At 36.9% G+C, this 23,448-nt stretch overlaps 1 protein-coding gene across 2 annotated transcripts in view; it reads left to right on the top strand.

Annotated features, from left to right (window-relative positions):
- Positions 1-23,448, top strand: part of LOC145660698 (limbic system-associated membrane protein-like) — a 1,132,467-nt gene that overhangs the window by 873,827 nt on the left and 235,192 nt on the right. The window lies entirely within an intron of this gene.

Raw genomic sequence — 23,448 nt, 5'->3', positions numbered from 1 at the left:
GATGGTTATTTCAATTCAAAAGAAAGGGAATGGCATGTATTTCCTAGCCATCGCATGCATATATATATATATATATATATATATATATATATATATATATATATATATATATATATATATATATATATATATATATATATAGAGAGAGAGAGAGAGAGAGAGAGTCATCAGATTTTCGCACATAAAGGAGTAACCTCGAAGCACCAATTTTGATATACAGATGAATTTTCACCAAAAACAAAACCGCTCTGGAGGTGGTATATATGTTTGCATAGTAGGAAAGGATAAACACCAGAGACGACAAATATTAGTTGTGATGGATCAGAGTTTAGCGCCCTTTTAAGCAGCAAGGGGCGCTATATATGAGACAGGGACCTACAATTTAACGGAGGATAAGAACCACACGAGATTTCACTGGGAATCGAACCTGTGTCTCCAGTGTCAAAGGCGCTTTACGCTTAACATATAACTACTAGGGAAATCCCGATGGATATTTGTGTCAAATCCATGGTTTTCGGGTTCGCTGAAATAAATAGTGATATCCCCGATGCCATTTAAGTTCAGCTCCATGGTCATGGGGAGGGGTGAAAAGTAACATGTCCAGAATTATCATATCAGTATCAAATCGATAGTTTTGCTAAGCTTTCGTTGACGGTCCCGTTTATTTTAGACAAATAGGGACATGTCAGATGATCTGGGAATTAACAAAGGAACGCCGAAAGCGTTGCTCTTCGTTACTTATTTATCTCCTTCATATTGATAAAGGCAAAGCCAAAGACATTGCTCTTCGTTACTTATCTTCCTTATATTGATAAATTCAAAGCCAAAGACATTGCTCTTCGTTACTTATCTTCCTTATATTGATAAATTCAAAGCCAAAGACATTGCTCTTCGTTACTTATCTTCCTTATATTGATAAATTCAAAGCCAAAGACATTGCTCTTCGTTATTTATCTCCTTCATATTGATAAAGGCAAAGCCAAAGACATTGCTCTTCGTTACTTATCTTCCTTATATCGATAAATTCAAAGCCAAAGACATTGCTCTTCGTTACTTATCTTCCTTATATCGATAAATTCAAAGCCAAAGACATTGCTCTTCGTTACTTATCTTCCTCAAATTGATAAAGACAAAGCCAAAGATGTTGCTCTTCCTTATTAATTTATTTCTGTCATTTCTTCATTCATTTCCTTCAATTTTCGTCTTGAATGGTATTGGGAAGGAGGCGCACTAGGTGAGTTCAAAGTGTGTGCATAAAAGGAGAGGATAAGTATCCGAGATGACAGATATTAGTGTGAAATTCATAGTTTTCGGGGTCATTGAGATGAATAGTGGCAGTCTAGATGCCGTTCAATTGCACGTTCAGCCTTCATCGTCACGTGGAGAGAAAAGTAAAAAAAAAAAAAAAAAAAAAAACACGTTCAAAATGATCGATATTAGAGTCGAATCCTTGTTTTTTTTTTTAATGTCTAAACTGATTGTTGGTCTATGATTATATTTGGGCCCAAGTTTAGACAGCAAAGGAATTGTTAAGTGGCCCAGGAATTCACAGAGGCAGCGCCAAAGCCGTTTGCTTGCTATAAGATGTTCTTCTTCTCACCCATTTTATTCCCTATAACATCAGAATCTGTTTCCAATTTGGTGAATGTGTACTGTTTCATATGTAAAAGTCGCAGATCCCATCTAATTACTCTTGCTCTACCAGTTTCAATTTGCAAAATCCTGGAACGGCTTGTCAGTTCCAAATTCCCAACTCTTAGGTTTGTTTTTAATCAATCTGAGCCACAAAAATGACTGCACGTATTAAAGTGCGTCGCTGCAAATATGTATAAAGCAGCCAGTATCCGAAAATTTTCAGAGTAAGAATGTCTTCTATGTGCGAGGAAAACCATTTATTGGCATTTTTGGTATCAGAGTTAATCATCCTTTTGAAGTGACTCCAATTTTTCCGTTAGACTTTCGTTTCTAGTGGCAGCCAACAAGCTACAAGAATAAGCATTAAAATTTGTGTTACGGACAAAATTATATAAAATCTAAATATTTTTTATCCTGTTTGTTTTATTGTTAGACACAATAAGTTCTTTTTATAGAGGCCTATATTAAAGATTTAAAAAACTATTGTTAAATGTTGTAAAGCCCCATTTTTAATAAGCGGTGATCACAGTAAGGGGGATTAAAGGACACAATACGAGAACTTTATTTTGGAAAGAAAGAGAAAAGAAAAAAAAAACACAACCAATAATTTACCAGTTTTTGTGAGACAAAGAATACAGCTGTGGTTATAGGAGGGGAAGGAAAAAAATGCCTGACATTTCTCTCTCTCTCTCTCTCTCTCTCTCTCTCTCTCTCTCTGTGTGTGTGTGTGTGTGTGTGTGTGTGATAAGCTGTTGAGGGATCAGCACCAATGATGGGAATTGTACAAGTGATTTTAGTTCATCTCCTCACCCCCTCCAGAATTCCGAATTGTCGACGCATACTCACACCACATGCACATACACACACACACACACACACATCGTCACCCAGAAACATTCACATCCAATCTTCACGTTGACATCAAACTATTGAAACCAATCTGAATGGCGTCGAAATCAGATGTGTGACGTCATGTAGTTAGTTCAATGGAAAAGCACCTGCAAGAAGAGAGAGAAATGGTGTGAGATTGTTATTAACGGTGTCCGCTTCCCCTTCCTCTCTGTAACGACCAATGGGAATGGCTCTAACATCACACCCGTTGCTGGACTTCACTTTTTCGGTGCTTCTCGCTTCTTTTTCCCCAATACCGAAAAAATAGAGGAAAATAAAGAGGCAGAGAATGAGAGAGAGAAAGAGAGAGAGAGAGAATAACGTAAATGAATTGTGGTAATTAAATCTGTCTATCCATTCGTACAGAATCCTGTAGATAGATAAAGCACTACCAACATCCAGCATAGAAATGTGCCCGTTAATTTGATTACGATCCCCCCCCCCCCAATCTCCTGTCTTTTCGTCAGAAAGGATTGTCCGTTTTCTCTTCTTTCTGATCATTCTTTTCTTCTCACCCCGCCTCCACAGTCTCTTTTTTATTTTTTAATTTTTTTTCTGTTTTTTAAAAAATCAATTTTACAAATAAATGAATCCTGAAATACAATTCAAGTTGATGCAGCACAATTTTTTTTTCGATTTTCCATTTCTTTCGAAATATTAGGTTCTCAAACATTCTTGGTATATAATCCTGAAATATGTAAAGATTTACGAATTTATCGTCACTATGTCTACTTTTATTTTTTTAATGTTTTGTTTTTAAAAAATGAAACTGACACATATGAGATGCTTTGAGCTTATAAAACCAAACGATAGCTTAAAGCTACTATCAGAATTGGAAATGAAATGAAATGAAATCTCTAAGTTTTACGTCCCACGTTTATGCCGGTTAGGCTAAAGGAGACAGTGGTAATGAGAAATGAGTGAAATGCTGGAATGAAGAAAGTTAGAGGAAACGGGAGAACCCCGATAAAGCCTACGAGCACGGTGTTTGTCCACCACAAAGTCCACACGGCGCGAGCTGGGATCGAACCAGGGACCCCAAGCACCGGAGGTGAACGCTCTACCACTGACCCACCGCGCCCCCTAGAAATGAATGAAATGGCGGTATAAAGAAACTGGGAGGAATAGAGTCGGAATTGGATCTCGCCTGGAATTTTACCTTTCAACGGTTCCTTGTCCCTCATCTGCCACTATGTGTTTCACAATGGTTATTATCTGTTCTTTAGGATGCATGAGAAATAGTACGGATGTTTTCATGCTTTGTATCTTTCTATCTTTCCGTTTAACGTCCCACAATTATGCCCTTCAGGCTGAGGCAGTCGGATGACTAAGACAAGTGAATGATGATGGAAGAATTTATGGTATGATAATGTAGAAGGAAACTGAAGTATCCCCGAGAAAACCCACGAACACGATGTTGTCCACCACAAAGCTACCTGGCCAGTGATCGAACCAAGAACCCCACGTACCAGAGCGAAGGGTTCTTCCACTGAGCCACCGTGCTCCGCTGAGTGAACATTCGTGTTACTCTCCAAATATACAAAAAAAGAGAGAGAGTTGATGTTAAGGTTGGTGTGCCCTCCCCCTTGTCCGAGCACTTCGCCTTTTCGCCACCAGATGCTCACTTTTTCATTTAGGAATCACTGCTGGCACCCCTACTGGGGAGAACTGAAAGATCGTAGCGCTCAGTTTGAATGTGTCCAGGATATCCACACTTGGGAGTGAGTGGGTAGAGAAATTCAACAGTTTGTTTCTTTCATTTTTCTTTTTTTTTTTCCGTGCACCTGCAGTCAGTCAGTCTATTTTTACAAGCCGTGTTCAGCTGGAGGGCAAAACCTCAACCATCGACGGGTAACATAAATCTTTTCTTTCTGCAGGAAGAAATAGAGCTTTTGTAAGAAAAGCGGGAATTAGGTTGCAGAGAATGGTCTTTCGCATCGCGGTGACAAATTTTCTTTCGTCTGTTTATTACATGAAGTTCTTCTTTTTTCTTTTTGACCAGAATATGAGGTAAATAACCTAAATGGTTCTTTGTATACAAAAAATAAGCAAACAATACTAATATTTTCTTACAATTATCAGTATTATATGATTTTTTTTTTAAAGTATGATGCATGAAAAATGGACAGAATGAATTTTGACTTTCCTATTTGGGCACTATCCTCCTCAGTACAGAGAACGCTGTGGCCCTACTAAAGGGCGTGAAGGGCCCGCAACACTGGGAGGCCCAGAACAAAAAGCGGCCCATTTCAGTTTCGAAGTTAAACTTTATAATGTTAGGATGTTAAAAATTATGTGATGTTGTAACTATATCTCATTTTTAATTGTGAATATGGTAAGACCTGAGCGATTATTAAAAGCAAACAAAACTTATACTGACCAGCGAAAACATTATGACCACTCCCTACTTTTTGAACGATATCATTGGGCCGTGATAAGAGCTACAAGGCATAACACAACTGCGCGCCAGACGGTAACAGGAATCTCACTCGATTAGTCAGTGTGGTTCTTGTGCCTTGAATTGGGAAGGACGACGATATATCAGGGTGACTAAAGGCTGGGAGCTTCATTTCGAAAACAGCGCGACTTGTCGAGTTTTCGTGATCTGCAGTGCTTAGTGTATTTCAAAGGTGGGAAAAGGACAGTGTTGTTTGGTTCGTGAAACCAGCATTGAATCAAACAACAAAAAGTGGGGCGACCACACCTCATTAAAAATGTTGGATGTCGTAGACCTTTGAGGTTGGTACAGCAGAATAGGCGAAAACTATAGCACAACATAATAATAATAATAATAATAATAATAATAATAATAATAATAATAATAATAATAATAATAATAATAATAATAATAATAATAATAATAATAATAATAATTTTTTGCATATGTGTAAGTAGTGAGTCACTAGATAGGACACAGAAGGTCAAAACTCTGTTCTCTGTAAATTTTACGTCCCTCATGAACGTGGGAAAAGGGGGTCCGTTTAACATTTTTGCGGGGAGGAGCATTCGTCCTTACTTAACGATACTGAGAGAATGTAAGGTAAAATAATAACACCAATATGTATATATATAAACTCTTGGCGCAACAGTCCCATGTGATCCGAGTGCAGCGGGCTTATATGAGTGGTCAGCAAAACTACACCCAACGTCGCCGCTATCTTTCAGTTCTCCAAATTTTCTCTCAATGTTTGGTCAACACCGCAATGTTTGAGTGTCAAACTGGGAATTAAATCCTGGACGACGCACGCCGTAACACTTTCGCTAATCATTTGGTGAAACTAAGGTTAGGGTGTTACTGAATTACTTTTGGAATATGCCATTCTTATAAGGTAAGTTCAAAAGTATTATGACATAATTAGAAAGCTCATTATCAGCCACGTATTCTTCCCTCTAATATTTCTAAAAGTTTTCGAGATGTCATGTGTCAACAATGGTTGATGCACTTCAAGTTAATTTAGTTACTTGAAGAAGATGGTGGATTTATACATACATGATTAAAAATACTCCAATTTTTATTTTTATTCTTCTTTTTCGTAAAAAAAAATACAAAATCATAATTTCAAATATTTTGGTAAATTTTTCATAATTTCAAGAGCGAACAGCCGGTTTCTTTCCTTATGTTTTGAACTTGGGATTTATATTCTACTTGTCACTTATCAGGAAAGTCATGTAATGATATGGGTCCCATAGCTAGGATCAGGGGCGGATCCAGAACTGACTTCTGGGTGGGGGGCGGTGGGTTGTCATACTGCTACTTTTAAGGGCTCCAAACTTTGGGATGGGTTTTATTTATCTGGCTAGAATACATTATGCGGATAGAGGCAATGACAATTTTTGTCATTTCATCTCTCAAGATCTGTTAAATTTGACATTTATTGGACGGCATCAGTTTTATAATACGAATAAATTTTTCGCAGCAAGGTGCACATAGTGGTCGTAAGAAATGGCAAAAGCTACCATTGACCTTTATAGTTTGACTGATGCTTTTTCGATCATATTTTTTTTAATGTATAATAATTTAGAAAATGCAAATTTATTCAAAATTCCTTTAAAATTAAAGTCAGCTAAACAGATATTCCTTCGAGATTTCTGTATTTTGAAAACAAAAATTCACGATTTCAGTCTTTGTCTTTACTTGTTTCCGTATTTTTTATATCAATACTGTATGATCAGTTCCCAGAATGATTTTAGTTCCCCGGTAAATCCATTTATAAAAAAAGGTCCAAATCTGTTACAATTTTAATTTGGCTTCAGGAGAATCTGCATATCTCATCCTTTTGTTACTTTCTATATATTAATCTACTATGTAAACAAAAATCAGTGAAAGAAAGAAGCTGAGATATACGTGCTCCGTGAGGAACGTTGTCATTCCTTTTACTTTTATATCTAGAGAATCTAGTGTTGCCACGGGACAAGACGAGAATTGTGGTTGTCTCGTCTCGTCTTGCGTCTCGTCTAGAAAAGATGTGCCCGTCTCGTCTCGTCTCGAATGGTTCTGCCTCGTCTCGTGGCAACACCAGAATGGCTGAGGCCCACGAAAAGAGCTGTTATGCCAAGTGGTTAAAACTACAACTTTCCGATTTCAAAAATGGCTTAGGTTCGAATAACATCTTAAAATAATGAAAGAAAACTAAATTTTATTGTCAAATCAGCATCTTTTCAAAACTCAGTAACGAGAAAGGCTGACACGTTTCTGTCTTGGTTCGGAACGAGAAATACCATGAAACAATAGTTAGTTACTGATAAAATTGCCACTTCTACTTGTACTTGTACTCTATAACAGAATTTTTATACGTAGATATCTCCACCAGCCCCCGGAATAAATCTTCTGAAACACTGATCTCAAGGAATGCTTTACATTGAACTTGAATCTGGAGCACTATCACAAAATAATTAAACTTCAATCGATTGAAAAATGGAAATAAAAGCTGTTTGTAAAAGTCATTAAAAAACTAGGTATTCCCAGTTCTTTGTAGGATTTGAAATATTGAATCATTTGGATCATTTGAAATAATAAAAAATGGTATACATTTCAAAGGCAAATAATTTATTCCGAGTTAATAAATTTTGAAGCAAATTCAAAAACTGTGATTGTATTTTTCGAGATACGAGACGAGACATTTCACGAAACGTTTCGTCTCGTCTCGTGTCTCGCCTCAAAGTGTCCTGTCTCGTCTCGTGGCAACACTAAGAAAGTCTTAGCATTCTCTTTCCAAGAAAATGAGCTAGAAACTTGAAAAGCTTATTCAGTCAATTGATATTGAATATACTATGGGCATAGCCACTGACATGTAAAAGGTGACAGAGTCGGAATTTGTTCTTGCGGGACCTGGGAAAGTTGGAGCCGTGGGGCTCTATTATTTGGATTGGAAACATTGGCTCAATTTTTTTTTAATTTACATATATACATACACACACATACCTACATGCATACACACACGCATACATATATACATACATAAAGTACATGTGTGTTACATATACTTTAATGCGTGAACCTACGAACAAGGCCCGGTTCGCTCATGTGGTTCGGATTCCACGCTAATCAGTAGGTCCTGTCTCATATAGCCTCGCTGCTAAAAGGGACGTTAAACTCAAAATCAACTCAACTCAAGGTCGGGTTCGCCCGTCCCAAAAACCGCCTCTGGGAGGTGGATTGGAAGCGCAGCCCTGAAACCTAGAAATATGCTAATCGTAATCTTCTAAGATAGACTACATCTGAGGAATAAATAAGTAAATAATTAAATAAAAATAGTTTCGTAATGTTTATCTTCAGCATACGAGTAATTAGAAGATTTTAGTGTCTCAACAATGAGAGCAGTAGGCCTATACATGTGATCCTGCGCTCCTGGCAGAACTTCCCTAGTTGCGGCCCAAAATTTCACACTATTCCCTCTTTCGGCCCTCTCCCCCACGGTAGTTTTTTTTAAATCTATTATCTACTCCCCTGGAGTAACTGTTGCTCAGCATTTTCACGGGCTTGCAACCGTCAGAATGAATATCCTGGCTGCTTTCCCAGCTACCCATTCAACATGCAATAGATACATGCAACAACAATCAAACCCCACACAAACTACTCTACTCCTCAAATATTTTAACATGGAAAGTTCTTTTACGGAACATACTTCGTTTGTTTAAAAGAAATAGACCTACATACAACTACGCTTTTTTTAATATTCTTCTGGAGATTCGATAGCGAGATCGCTCACATCAAAAAATGAGAGTATTAGTGCTCTGACAATCTGGTAGAAATACAACATGCCATATATACCTTACTGTGACTACATTGCTATTTATTCAATGACTATTTGGTTAGAGCTTTCTTATTCTCTGCTCAAAACGTTATAGACAAGCTATATATAAGAAAATGAGTGAATTAATAAATAAATAAAATAGTAAGTAAAATATTATTATACACCCCAAAGATTTTAACATGAAAGTATATGTACATAGCACACTTTGGAACTCAAAATTTATTGTAATTAAATTGCTATTCACTCAACACAATTTGTTTGCTATAGTATTAATATTTAGCAAAGATGTATGAAATAATATTAGCGATAATAAAATAAGAATATAATAATCGAGAAACAATGCACTATGTCCCAGCGGATGCATTCTAATGCTACAAATTGAATATAAGGAAAGACGTTAGAAAGTGGTTAAAGTCGCTGAACTAGGAATGAAATGCAATCTATATGAAATATATTACAATAAAAAACATTTCGAATTTGCAGAAAACATATAGAAAGAAATAGAGAAGTACAAACTACTAGCCAACTACATAAAAGAACAGTGGTAATTAAAAGCCACAGTGGAAAATGTGGAGGAAGGCATTTGAAACAACTGGTGATTCAAAAGGGATCTCTTTTGCTTTGAATGCATCTTCTCATCCTAACAGCCCCTCCGTGACATGGTTCTGGAGAATGTTGGTGGCGCTGTTGTCATACCGAAAGAACTAATATGATATCCATCCTTCCATGTTTCATCATCTTCTTCTTTGCTTCTTCTTTTTCTTCTTCTGGGAGAAGCGGAGCATACGAAGAACTGTATAGGATGTAATAATGATGGATCTACTCCAGAAAGGCATTGGAGACAGCCAAGTCAAAACAATACATCTAAACTGATACATGACCACTAGTACTAGAACCTGCATGGACACAGCTGCGATGTCGATGAAGACTTCAACCTGGCCTCTAATTCCCTTGGTGCTGCCGGAGAAATCAACCAGTGGCATCATTAGCTTATAGGAGTCGTATACCTAAATGAATACGATGTGGCTTATCTTCTTCCACGTGGTTTCGGAAATGAGCACTAGAATTTCATAAAAACACTTTCATCGATGAGCAGTATGGGTTTGTGATAATGACAAATGCAATAGTTTATCTGCAAAAGATTCACAAGAACTCTAGAGGCAAGATGTCTGTCCACTTTCTTTCTTCAATATTACGATTTCTGTTGTTTCTGGGGTCTACCAATTCAGGAAGAATGCAGTTCATATAAAAATGTCTTAGTTTTGGAAGCATTTTTGTTTCCCAAAGCTCGTCATCTCTCTCTACTCGAATTACAGCAATGTCTTTGGGCGTCCACACTACAAAATCGCACCATTGCCTGCCAGTTACTTGAAGTTGGCCTTGAACTTGGAAGAAGTAATCGTGGTTTTTCTGTAATCGAAGCTCGCCTGTGATTGCATCTTCATATAAACAAAATATTTTCAAACTTTGTGCTGCTTCTCTTGGTGACAAATCTTTAGCCCTGCTGGGACACTTGATTTCTAGTAAGCCATCATCGTCTACTAGGCCGTCTGGACTTGCTCCTAACCACCCATGCATTTCGTGTACCCAAAAGCCACTTCTACTCACGTTTCGCAAAGGAAACAATTTATTATAAGAGTCAACTGCGTTCTTCTCATTCGTTATCTCATATATGAGATCAGCATTCTGCGGTGTTTTTTTATATAGCATGCGGTGAACAATATTGTGGCATTTGGTGGTTTCTCTCCTTTTGATTATTTCACCGAACTTACTAGCTGTGATGCGTTTTCTTCTTTCTTCGTGCCAAAGTAGATTTTGTGATTGATCAGTTGTTGAATTATGTAGACTTTCAATTTGGTCTTTGTTTAATTTCAGTCCTTCTAGGAATTGTTGACAGTAAGTCTTCAAATCCTCTCTTGACATATCAGGTTTCACTGCTTCAGGTCCATAATTAGGATCATTTGATTTTGATAAACTTGCGAACCCAAAATCTAACTTCCTTCGCTTCATTTGTGTCCTACAGAAGCTGTCTGGATTTTGTCTTTTTTTCATCTCTAAAGATCTTAATCTTCTTTCGGCAAATGTTTTAGATATTGCATCTGGACTCCTTTTCGTAACTGTCCTTTTTACAGCAACTTGCCATCCTGGCCCTAAAGAATAATTCAAAGCTGCTGCCGTGCACCTATTGTTATAGGATGATCTAAACGATCTATTTATTTGCTTGCCACCTACCATTTTCGTCACAAGATGCATGTACATTTCTGCATTGTTTGTAGTGGCGTCTTCAGTCAATCTCTCCGCTTTACGTAATAAAATGTTTCCACAATTTATTATTCTGTTGCGTATGTTTTGAGATTCCATATCGTTCGCGACCATCACGGAATCTTTAGAAGTTTCTCTATCTTTACAGTTGTCACCGCATTTCCTGTGGTCGCCCAAACAGTGGTGGAAAACAAGTTGTACCTGCTCTCGAAGATCAGAGGCTTTCCCTCCTTTCTTATTATTATCACTGATTACCCATCGCAAGCTTTTTGAAATTCGTTCTATGATGCTTTAGTGAGAAGCTTTCCGAAAATCGTCTCCTTTTTTAACTCAAATAATGCCTTTGTAACATTTTTCACAGCGTGATTTGCGCATTCAAATTTTACGACGTCCCTACCATAGCTATTTACACGTTCGTAAATTGACGCTTCAACATTGGAGTCACCATCTCCCACATATTCTTTATAAATGAGACCATGCATTTCTTGGCTTCTATTGAAGCCTTCCACTATTATGTCTGCTTCCATTGCAGAGGAGCTTCCTGTCCAATTTTTTGCACATATGTGGTTTGTTGGCGTTTTTCCTGCATAGGAAGCCCTGGCACATACGTAGCAGTATTTATTTCTCACCCCGAGATATAAAAGCTTCTTCGTGTAATACCCAACAATGATTCCACAACCGGACATAGCAGTGTATCGATGACCAAAAGAACGTTGGGACCAGCCACCATCAACGATTACTCTCGTATATGGTTGATCGCGAAATACACGACCCTCTTTCAATGCCAGCTCTCTTTCCTCTTGGCCATTTTTCAAAATTTGTTCTGTGAGTACGTCTTCCCAAATTTTGCCTAATTTCTTTTCACGCTTAATGAATGTCCTACCACTCATACATGGAACTTTCATAACAGCAAAAAGTTCCTGCAAAGGATAATGTCCAAGTCCTACAGAAATGGCACCCCATACAGCTTCATCATTAATGTCTATTGGAGACTTTGGTTTTACCTTATCATCAACATTATTTTCAGTCTCTTCTGTGGTTGACATATCATATGTTGCATCACAGGAATAACATTTGAAACTTAGAATAGATTTAAAACCTACTGTTCGCTCTTTGAAACACTTCATATTACCTGGTGATTTCGTGTTTCTACAAGAGGACTTGTGCTGAGTTATTTTCCTCACTTCAGTAATCACGTTGTTTTTATAGTTCAGAATCAACAAACGGTTCCTCAACATAGACATTTTAACAGAAAATTAAAAAAAAAATCTCTCTCTGTTCGATTTCTATTTAAAATTAGTGGCCCCGCTTAGCGTAGTCACTAACGCTGTCGCCTTCGGTGCGAGCGCTCCCGGGTTCGATTCCCGGTAGAGGCACTCGGTCAAAAAATATAAAAGCTTTTTTCAGGCCAGCCACCCTGAATGAGGTTTTTTCCTGGGTTTTCCTAATTCACACCAGGCAAATGCCGTTGTGGTACCTAACTTATAGGTCCCAGGCCGCTTCCTTCCTTCCCCAATCCTTTCTTTTTTCCGTTTCCCCGGATTGTATGCTCGCCGAGGGACGTCATCCCTCAAAACGCGACGGGCTAAATGGCCTTAGATGCCGAAAGCCCAGAAATATAAATCCTAAACCCGTAATCCATTTGAAATTAGTTACCGTGAAATATCTACAAGATGCATATGTACTCTACTAAACAAGTCTGGCGATCCACGGCCCTCGACACTTAACAGATTTGGGATCTTCTTTCTAGTAAGTAACAAATAAATTTTACTGTTATTTATTTTTTTATTTATTTCAGTACTTTCAATTTTGAAAAGAGACACGCAGACTTAGAAACGAAATAGACAAGTGCCAAACATTATATATATATATATATATATATATATATATATATATATATATATATATATATATATATATATATATATATATATATATATATATATATATATATATATATATATATATATATATATATATATATATATATATATATATATATATATATATATATATATATATATATATAGGGAACATTATAGAGTTTAAACAGGATATGGATATCTACCATTAAAGTCACCGTTACCTCTGAAGATATTAATTAATTGACTCCATTAATTAACTTGACCGAGATAATTGCAGCAAGAAAAGCTATATATCCTTTTATTATAGGCAACCTACATGTCTTTGCTAGTGTTCAGGTTGCATAGAGGCTACGGAATGTTATAGATTTTAAACGGGATATGAATAGCTACCAATAAAGTTACCGTTACCTGTGAAGAAGTTAACGGATTGACTCTATTGACGAATTTGGCCGAGATAATTGCATTAAGAAAAGCTGCATATCCTTTTATTATAGGCAACCAACATTTCTTTGCTACTGTGTAGGTTGCATAGAACCTAAGGAATGATATATATTATAAACGGGATATGGGTGACCACTATTAAAGTCGCCGTTGTCCATGGGGATGTTACCAGATTTACTCTACAGTATTAACGAACTTTGTGGAAGTAATTGCTCTAGCTATCTGTTGCAAAAAAAAAGTAAGTAAATAATTTGCTTTCGTGTGGAGTAACGGACGGACGTTACTACCGTTATAATCTAATAAGACCCACCAGCATGATTCTAACAACCTTTTTAAGCTTTAGAATTTCAGCCATCATAGAAACCAAACCTTTTAAAGATTTCAGTGGGTGAAGTAGCCACAGAGGATAGACGATCTCTTACTTCCACGGTGGGGAAATAAATCAACATTATTCAACTCAACTTGACTACGATAAACTATCTTTATTTATCGTTTTTCTTAGGAAATGTGACCATTAACCAGATACCAGTTATAAAACATATCTCTTTATGACTTTACTTAATAATGTGTAGCCCAGAAATTCTCATAAACCAAAGCAAATTCTTTTTGCCAAATGTTCTTGTGGCTGCAACTGGTAATATTAGATTATCTACATGATTATGCATTTTCTGTGGGTTGTAATTCATCAAATGGATTAATTATGTGACGAAAACTCTCACACACACAAAACGATATTTCCAAATATTTTGAATTTCTTTCCATTGAACCTTTCTCCAATTTCATATAACGGCTATACTTCCACTGGAGTAATTTTACCATACCGCAACGCACAAATCGTTTGGGAATGGTTCCAGGAGCACAGGAATGAATCTCCCATACTTTCTTGGCTGTAGTTCAATTGATCTCAGTTACCGGAAGTCAGCTTCCATGAAAATCTCTGGGATAAGGTTCGAACGGATGGGTTCTGTTCATAGCATGAATCCACTTGTCTACTTTGAGGCAATTTCAGGATCGAATGAGATCGAATCTGCATAGGTCGTCGTCGTTTTATGCAGATCGCTTTAGGGATTTTGTGAAGATAATGGACGATTTTCTTTTTCAAAAAAACGAAATCTTTTTTTTAAGGACATAAAGTATCCATATGGAATTACTTACGACTACTAATGTGCTTATCTGGCCAACGTTAATTGCGTGATGTGTTCGCGAGAAGATAAGCACATTACGGTTTGTTTTTCTGGGATATTATGTATGCAATATGTGCAAAATTTACGAACAAAACCTCCTTTTCCTTTTTAGAAAATGTAGACATGCAATCGAAGATAAAATATATGAGTTTTACCACGCACATAAATTTTTTGTTTAGAAAGGGGGAGAATAATTCACATGCAATCGAATTATGTTCTTTGATAATACAGAACACGTTTCCGTATTTTACATTTGAGTAATGTGTGTTATGTTTCTAACTCTTGAGCAGCGTTCCCATCTCGTATTGAACTTCCAAACCGTTCTGTACTGTATAAGTATTTTTCTACAGAAAATCTTATACAACAACTATACGAGTCCGTCCATAACATAGCATCCGTGGGTTTTCTCGGGGTTCTTCCATTTCCTCCCACTTTCTCATTCCACCAATTTTTCCATCATCATTAACTTGCTTTAATCGTCGACTCTGTTAGCCTAAAAGGCATAATCGTAGGACGTTAAACTCAAAGATTTCATTTCATTGCGTCTGTCCGTTCATCTGGTAGGTATCACAGCAATAACCGTAAGGCATGAGTAGAAACGGGTATGTATGCAGGAATTTATTTCAGGAGGGGTTCAAAGCTTCTGGGGGACAACAAATTTAGTATGAGAATAAATTACATTAAGGTTGGTAGAATTATCCTTAAAATTAAACTATTTAGAGAAAAGTCGTGGTTTTGGGGGTCCGGAATCCCAGGTCCCACCCCCTGGCGTATTTTCCTGCCTAGATCATCATCATCATCATCATAGGTATTCTGTCATATTGGTAGGTCATTTGCCATAACTGAGAAGCTTCCATGCTCCACAGTCCTCCACCAAACCTCTTCGTCTTTACGCACGATTTTTCTATTTTGATATCGTCCATTAATTGTAATCTCCTTTGCCCCTTTCCTCTCTTTCCTGCCACCATACCTTCTGGCACGTCCCTCCGGATACAGTTATTTATTTGCCAATGTCTCAATCTGTTTCTCTTCCTCTTCTTAATAATATCTAAAAGTGTTCTTTTTCTCGTCCCACCATTTATAAGACCTTCTCATTCGTTTTCCGCTCGACCCAGCTAATTCTCTCCATTCTTCTCCACACCCACATTTAAAAACCTTACAATCCTTTTCGTAATTTTTTCGTAATGTCCATGTTTCTGACCTATACAGAACAATACTCTACACGAAGCATTTTATGAGCCTTTTCCTCAACTCTATTCAAGGTCCCACAAAATAGTATTTTCTTCCTCCTAAAGCAGTTTCTGCACTTCCTATCCTTGTTTTTATTCCCCGTTCACACTTCATATCATCACTAATAATACTACTCAGATATCGAAAACTCGTCACCTGTTCTATTTTTTCCTTTCGTACTTCTACATTTGACACCAACAACTTTGTTCCAATCACTCTGGCTTTACTCTTTCTCACATTTATTTTCATCCCATGTTCTTCATAGCCCTTCCTCAAGATTTCTAACATTTTATTGATTTTCTCATCAGATTCTACAACAAGCGCCATATCATCTGCAAATCATATACATCTAACCATTCTACTACCTCCTATTGAAATGCCGTCTTCGTTATGTAGGTTCTTTTCCACTATAGAGTTTAAACAATGTAGGCGAAAAACAGCATCCCCGTCGAGCACCCCTTACAATTACACTTCCTCGTGTCATTTCCTCCCCTATTTTTTTTTAAAATGAAAAAAATGAAATGAAATCTTTGAGTTTTACGTCTCATAGTTATGCAGGTTAGGCTAAAGGAGACGGTGATGATGAGTAATGAATGAAATGGTGGAATGAAGAAAGTGGAATGAAACGGAAGAACTCCGAGAAAACCTACGCACACGGTGTTTGTCCACCACAAAGTTCACTTGGCGCGGGCTGGGATTGAACCCGGGACCCCAAGCACCAGAGATGAACGCTCTACCACTGAGCCACCGCGGCCCACTTCCCTGTTTTAATATGTACTTGTTGGCTTATATATAATTTTCTTGTGAGTCTTCGATCTTTCCATTTCAACCCAACCTTCTTCAGAACTTCCAAGAACAATTCCAAATACAAGGTCAAAAGCCTTTTCCAGATCAATAAATACAACATACACATCTTGCTTTTCCATTTTGTATATTGATTCGGCGTTCCAAGATTAGGTTCCTGTTCCGCCTTCACAACTTCCGTTTTTTTTTTTTTTTTTTTTTCAAGATTGAATAATCATAATTTGGAAATCCATCGTAATGTCTGAATCATAACTGCGAAGATCGAATAACTTTTGGGTTTCAATATTAGCTCCTCATATACGTGGTTAGACCAACTTCACATTTACCTCAAAAATAAATATACCTCCTATGTCCTTATTTATTGAGCACTAATCCCTGGACCATGTGGGATTGAAAATACGAATTAGGCACTGATTCATGACGTGAAAAATGTTCAGATTTTCTAAGTGTTTGGGCCAACATTGTATATACCTCAAACATAAATATGCCCTGTATGCCCTTATTTATTGAGCAATGATTCTGGGACCATGTGAGATTGAAAGCACTAAATTCCTGTATAGTTTCAATTTAGGTTTTGAAACCACTTTTAGAAAGTGTAAAGTTGGCCCAATCATGTTAGTAATCAATATATCCCGAGAACAATTTGAACACCAATTCTTCACACACACACACACACACACACACACATATATATATATATATATATATATATATATATATATACACACAGTGAAACCTGTCTTTAGCGGAATCGAGCGGGACTAGCAAAAATTTCCGTTAAAGTCAGGTTTCCGCTTAGTGGAGGTAGACTTTTCATTTCTTAAAAAAAAATACATGCTTATAAAGGGGCATACTGAGAAAATATATTGCTGTACGTACATTGTTCGATTAGAGTACTTCTTTCTTCTACGAATATATACACAAAAACAATTAAAATGAATACAAAATATGCTATGCACATGTTTTCTTTATTTTTCTAATAGCCAAGCAGGGTTTTCTGTGTACATTGCTGATTGGCTGCTTGACTTTCCGCATACACTTTAGTCTGAGAAATTATACTAAGTGAATCAGAATCATTTTTCGTAAGGCAAATTTTTGCAGTTCCTTTAAACTTCTGAGAGAATCTTGATATTATTTATTCTACACTTTTCTTGAAACTCATTATCGTATTCCTCTTCTTCCTCTATCTCGTTTTCTTCTTTCCGACATTCCGTATGATTCTTGATTAAGTTGTGGGGATTAAGGACAATTTGTGGGTGTGAATATGAGTAGTGGTTGGGAAAGGTCAACACTGTCCAGAAATATTTAACAAAAGAACGAACATTTTATCGCAGACAGTGTAATGCATATGTCTCACATAATGTCTAAACATCTAAACGCTGTAGTCCGGAACTCTGAATTTTCCGTTAAATGTTTATTTTTCTTTCCGTTGTCCGCGTAACACAGTTTCCGCTTAATGAAGGGAGTTTTACACGTTTTGTTCTCCAAAATTCGTGGGACCGTGAAATATTTCCGTTTAAGACAGTTTTCCGTTTAATAAAGGGTCCGTTGAAGACAGGTTTTACTGTATATATATATAGTGGCGGATCCAAGGGGGGCTATAGGGGCTATAGCCCCCCCTTGACGCTCAAGTTTACACTGGATAAAATGGGCTTCAATTCTGCTTTACACTGGTTAGAACGGCAAAATATAGTTTAGCCCCTCCCTTGATCATATCCTGGATCCGCCCCTGTATATATATATATATATATATATATATATATATATATATATATATATATATATATATATATATATATATAATGTAGTTGGGCTAACTTTACGTGACTATTTATAACCGATTCGGATAAATTTTCTGCTTGAGGACGATTTGAAGCTTTATAGGGTACGATTTGAACGTAGTAAGTATAACAAAAACGATAAGATATACATAGAAAGGTTCCATCCCCATCTTTATGTGTCTCTAAAACGTGAAGTGGCATGTTTTAAGAACTTGTTACAATATCGTATCATCCATTCGGAAATACATTGTACACGTGGTTTTATACTGAGAAAACTCACTCATCATTGATCTTTGAAATTAAACCAAGCTGACACTTTTATGAGAAGAGTAACTAGTTAATTTTATCCGTTCTGTTCTTTTATTTATTGAAAAAGAGTACATTTGACCTAATCCTCTTTAATAACGCTATAAAAAATAAAAGTAGCTGTGACAAAATGCCATTGGCTTTGATAGCAAAACACAAGAGCAAAGTGAAAATCATTTAGAGAAGAGAAACCGTAACATAACAATATATAAAGCGCAAAGTCTCTCCTCAGTTGCATTGATCTATGTTATCCAATTTTGTTAATTCGCATTCCATGACAACCAAAATGACCCTCGCAGAGACAGGATAATTTCAATGATAATGTTACGCTAAATAACATGGGACATTTATCCTCCGCATACCGTATAATGTACGACGAGCGCTAAAACCTAAATGGATCCAGGCTATTGGATATGGGATAGGATGAACATTCTGTGTTCTATCCATTTGTGTCTATAAACTCTTTCGGCCAACTACAAACACACACACACACAATTATAATGATATGATTCCATTTCATGTATTAGTGCCTGCTGGGCCCAGGTTTTACCACAAATCCTATCTGTCGTCCAGAAGTCGCTGTGCGGCAACTGTGAGACGTCATATGGGAAGCAACTAAATTTCGTTCAATACTATTCATTTCAATCATGTATTTTGGCTTCAATTATATTAAATAGACATGCGTGTGTCAATAAGTGCGTGCGAAACGTATCAATGAATTGCACTTTATTACTGAAGCAGTAATAGGTGACTGATTTGCATATGAATGACTTCCGAAGGGATCCATTTATTACAATGAAAGTAGATAACGCTGATCACATAACAAATTTATATCATGTTATCGTTAGTAGGCCTACCACACTGAAACGAAGCGAACAAATTGTGATTTTTAGTTGCAATAGAGATTAATTTCTTGATACGGAAGTTAAGTTCGCGTTTAGACTTGCATACTAATATTTATATAAGAACGTGTGTTTATATCTGTTTTTCTGTGTCTGTCACTAGATTTGTGCTTAATCTTCACTATATCTAATCGCGTACGCTGTCGTTTTTGATTATGGAGGGGATTGGGGAGTTCTTATCTTCTGGAGGTTCAAAAAGTATAAAGTATCTCAGAAGACCTTGAAGTTAGACAACCCACACTACTCCAATATGTTCCAGGTTGCATATCATTCAGTTCTTGCTTAGAAAGCACATTTCTGCTAGTATTATATAAATCCACCTTTGAAAATATAATGATATATACTAGATAATGAATGTCACGTCAGAAGTATTCCACAAAAAATCCGTAGGAATAGCACAGTGTATTTATGTGACCAAGTAATGCTGCAGGTGACTTTGGATCACGAGACACATTTCACCGTGGGTTCGAGTCCACTGAAGAGCAGGTCGTTTTTAACTGTCCTCAAAGTGACTCTGCCGCAGTGTAAATAGAATATAGAATAAGATGAATTAGAAATCCATGTAGACAGTTATCCTAGTTCAGGCGTTTTTTTTTTTAAAAAAAAAAGGTCGCTAACGCACGTTCCGGGTTCAATTTCCGGTTATTCTACTTGCCTAGTAGCGCAAACAAAAAATGTAAAGAACCTGTTTCAAACTTATACGTATTTAGAAAAAATTGCTATTGTAACCACAATTTTGAGTCCCCTTGTGGCCAAGCGGTTACTGTTACTCACCTTTGGCGTAGGAGGCTCAGGTCCGATTCCCAACAGGAGCTCATGTGCTTGGGATCCCATGTTAAGCTGTCGATTCACGTATCATGTAGCGTAACAAGTACATATTAAAATAGGGAAGTGGGCCGCGGTGGCTCAGTGGTAGAGCGTTCATCTCTGGTGCTTGGGGTCCCGGGTTCAATCCCGCCCGCGCCAAGTGAACATTGTGGTGGACAAATACCGTGTGCGTAGGTTTTCTCGGGGTTCTCCCGTTTCCTCCCACTTTCTTCATTTCATTCATTGCTCATCATCACCGTCTCCTTTAGCCTAACGTGCATAACTATGGGACGTAAGACTCAAATATTTCATTTCATTTTTTTCATTTTTTTAAAATAGGGAAGGAATTGACAGAGGAAGTGTAATTGTAAAGGGAGCTCGACGGGGATGCTGTTTTTCGCCTACATTGTTTAAACTCTATAGTGAAAAAGAGCCTACATAACGAAGACGGCATTTCAATAGGAGGTAGAATGGTTAGATGTATACGGTTTGCAGATAATATGGCGCTTGTTGTAGAAGCTTATTAGAAAATCAATAGATTGTTAGAAATCTTGAGGAAGGGTTTGAAGAACATGGATGCTAAAAATCAAATTAACTACACTTAACTATAATATTATATTAGGGATTACTTTGTTCGACAGACTATAAAACTTCTTTTTATAGACAGTACTAACGTTCAAGCGCTTTTTAAAATCATCTTCTCCCTTCCAACGCTTTTAAAATATTTTTTTCCTTTTCAGCACTTTTAAAATTACTTTCTCCTTTCCAACACTTTAAAAATTATTTTCTCCTTTCCATCACTTTTAAAATTATTTTCTCCTTTCCAGCGTTTTTAAAATTATTTTCTCCTTTTCAGCGTTTTTAAAATTTTCTCCTTTCCAGAGCTTTTAAAAATATGTTCTGCCTTTCAGTGCTCTTATGAAGTCAGTTAATGCTTTTCTATGTAGGTAGAAAAGGTTTCATCTGTTATATAAAAATATAAAGTGGTTCATATTGCATGAATTATTTATTTCTACACTCAGTAATATGAACTATCAACAATAATGATCAAAAAATTATGTAAAATAAATCAGAGTACTTGGCATATGATGTGTTACGAATTATCTGTAACAAAATGGTACTTAGATTGATGTTATCCAGAATTTATTACACAACATCGTGTTGGCGAATCTAATTCACATAGAAATTCTGTTTGGTCATCATCAGAGGAGAAGCAAAGGGAAGCAGAAAATGAAGAGACGGCGGATAAGGTAAACAGAGAAGGGTGGAACCCTACTGCTCCTACTAAATTATTAATGTTTCAAATTAAGCCGCAAATTGTGGGAAATCACGAAGTCTAGGTAGCCGCCCACCTACACGGAGAAACACAGTCGTTGCCTCACGAACGTAACCTCCGCTGCTTGACCTCCACGAGGCATGGAGAGGAAACTAAAGTCGCGAGAGGGGGCCAGGGGAGTAAACTGCGAGTGTGAAAAAAGCAATATGTCTTAATAGCAACAAAAACAATGAATCGTTATTGTTTGCTGGTGATGTTAGCAAAATTGATTTTTTTTTGTTTGTTCTTCGTTTATATTAGTGTAATTGATTTGCTTAGTGTTTTTTTTTTAATTGATGGTCAAGATGAGGTATTTTAAATTGGATATTTTGCTAGAGGGGAAAGGACATGTTTCTTTACTTGTGACAACTACAGTGATCGCAAGCAGTTGTGAAGCTTGACCTAAATCTGCCAATTCCACCACCCAACAGAACGCGAGGGTGTGTCCTAGTCATCAACCCCCATGCATGAAATTTTGCCAGTGTCAATGTTGCCACACTTTGTACAATTGTACAATCCGCGGCAAAAAACCTGCAACATGAGGATGTAAGTTTATTGTGAAACTACGCCTAACAGCACAGGGAATGAACATAACGTCAAAGTGGAACGAATCACGCCAGGATAAACCTCGGCCTCCTCCCGTGCACACTTATTTTGGAGCAAAAGACTTAGTCGTTTCACAATAAACTTATATGCTCATGTTGCAGGTTTTTTTGCCGCGGATTGTACCAAATTCAGCTCTTTTTGTCATTCATTGGCCCGTTGATACCACGCTGGCATTTTCAGCCCCTTTTGTGAGAAAGTTTGTACAATTCTTCCCAATTCAGCATCATTTAACAAATACTTGTCTTATTCTGTCTGTCTTTATGTATTTCATAGTATGTGTTTTAATGTTTATTTATTTATTTATTTATTTATTTTTTGGCCTCGTGGAATACCGGAGGTCATCCGGCCATATAGGCTGGTTACTAAACTAAGTTTTTTGTATAGGCCTGGATAATAAGTCTCTGGAGTTCCGGAGAATTTCCGGCCTAAGAATATAGATATACTATTTGTGTGTGCAGTGTGTGTGTCCACATGCTGTATTGTTACTTGTATAAATAAATAAAATAAAATAAATAAAATAAAGAAATTTTAAAAAGTGTCCGTAAAACTTTTCCTACATCTCACGCTAATCATACTTTGTGATGGACTTTTAAAAAATATGTTGAACATTCATTCTGTGACGCTGCAATGAATAACGCTACGAACTTTGTGTGGAAAATTCGTAATTCGAACTATATCGGGAAACAAATGACGCTAGATGGGAGCACCCGCGCCGCGCATGAAGGAGACGAGAAAGAAGTAGTGTGATGGTAATTTTAGCTTGAAATCTTAAAAAGGCGCGTTTGATTTCCTTACAATACATGCCAGAGATGATAATTGTTTCCCCTTTTAATTTTCGGCCTCTGTTATATTTCCTACTTGCGAGCAAAATTTCATCTACTTCCGCGGTTGTTCGGAGTCCTATTTGGATGTTTTTCAAAAGTATTTTTTTTTTAAAAAAGAACACTTTCTTGATTTAGACTCTTGGAAGAGAGGTGATGTTGTAGATATCAAGAATTATTGCTGGAGCGAAAACATTTATGACGAAAAAAAAAAAAAAAAAAACAGGTGGTATTTACGGGATAATGTGGTATTTAGCGACAATATTCTTGCCTTTATTCGTGAGATTGAAATAGTTAACAATCTCAAAGGCTTTTCTTTCATTAATTATTGCTATTTCTGAATC

The sequence above is a fragment of the Thermobia domestica genome, chromosome 9 (assembly GCF_964235325.1).
Source record: "Thermobia domestica chromosome 9, izTheDome1.hap1.1, whole genome shotgun sequence".
Classification (NCBI taxonomy): domain Eukaryota; kingdom Metazoa; phylum Arthropoda; class Insecta; order Zygentoma; family Lepismatidae; genus Thermobia; species Thermobia domestica.
The sequence above is the reverse complement of the archived record's forward strand: the minus strand, read 5'-3'. Positions and strand labels throughout refer to the sequence as shown.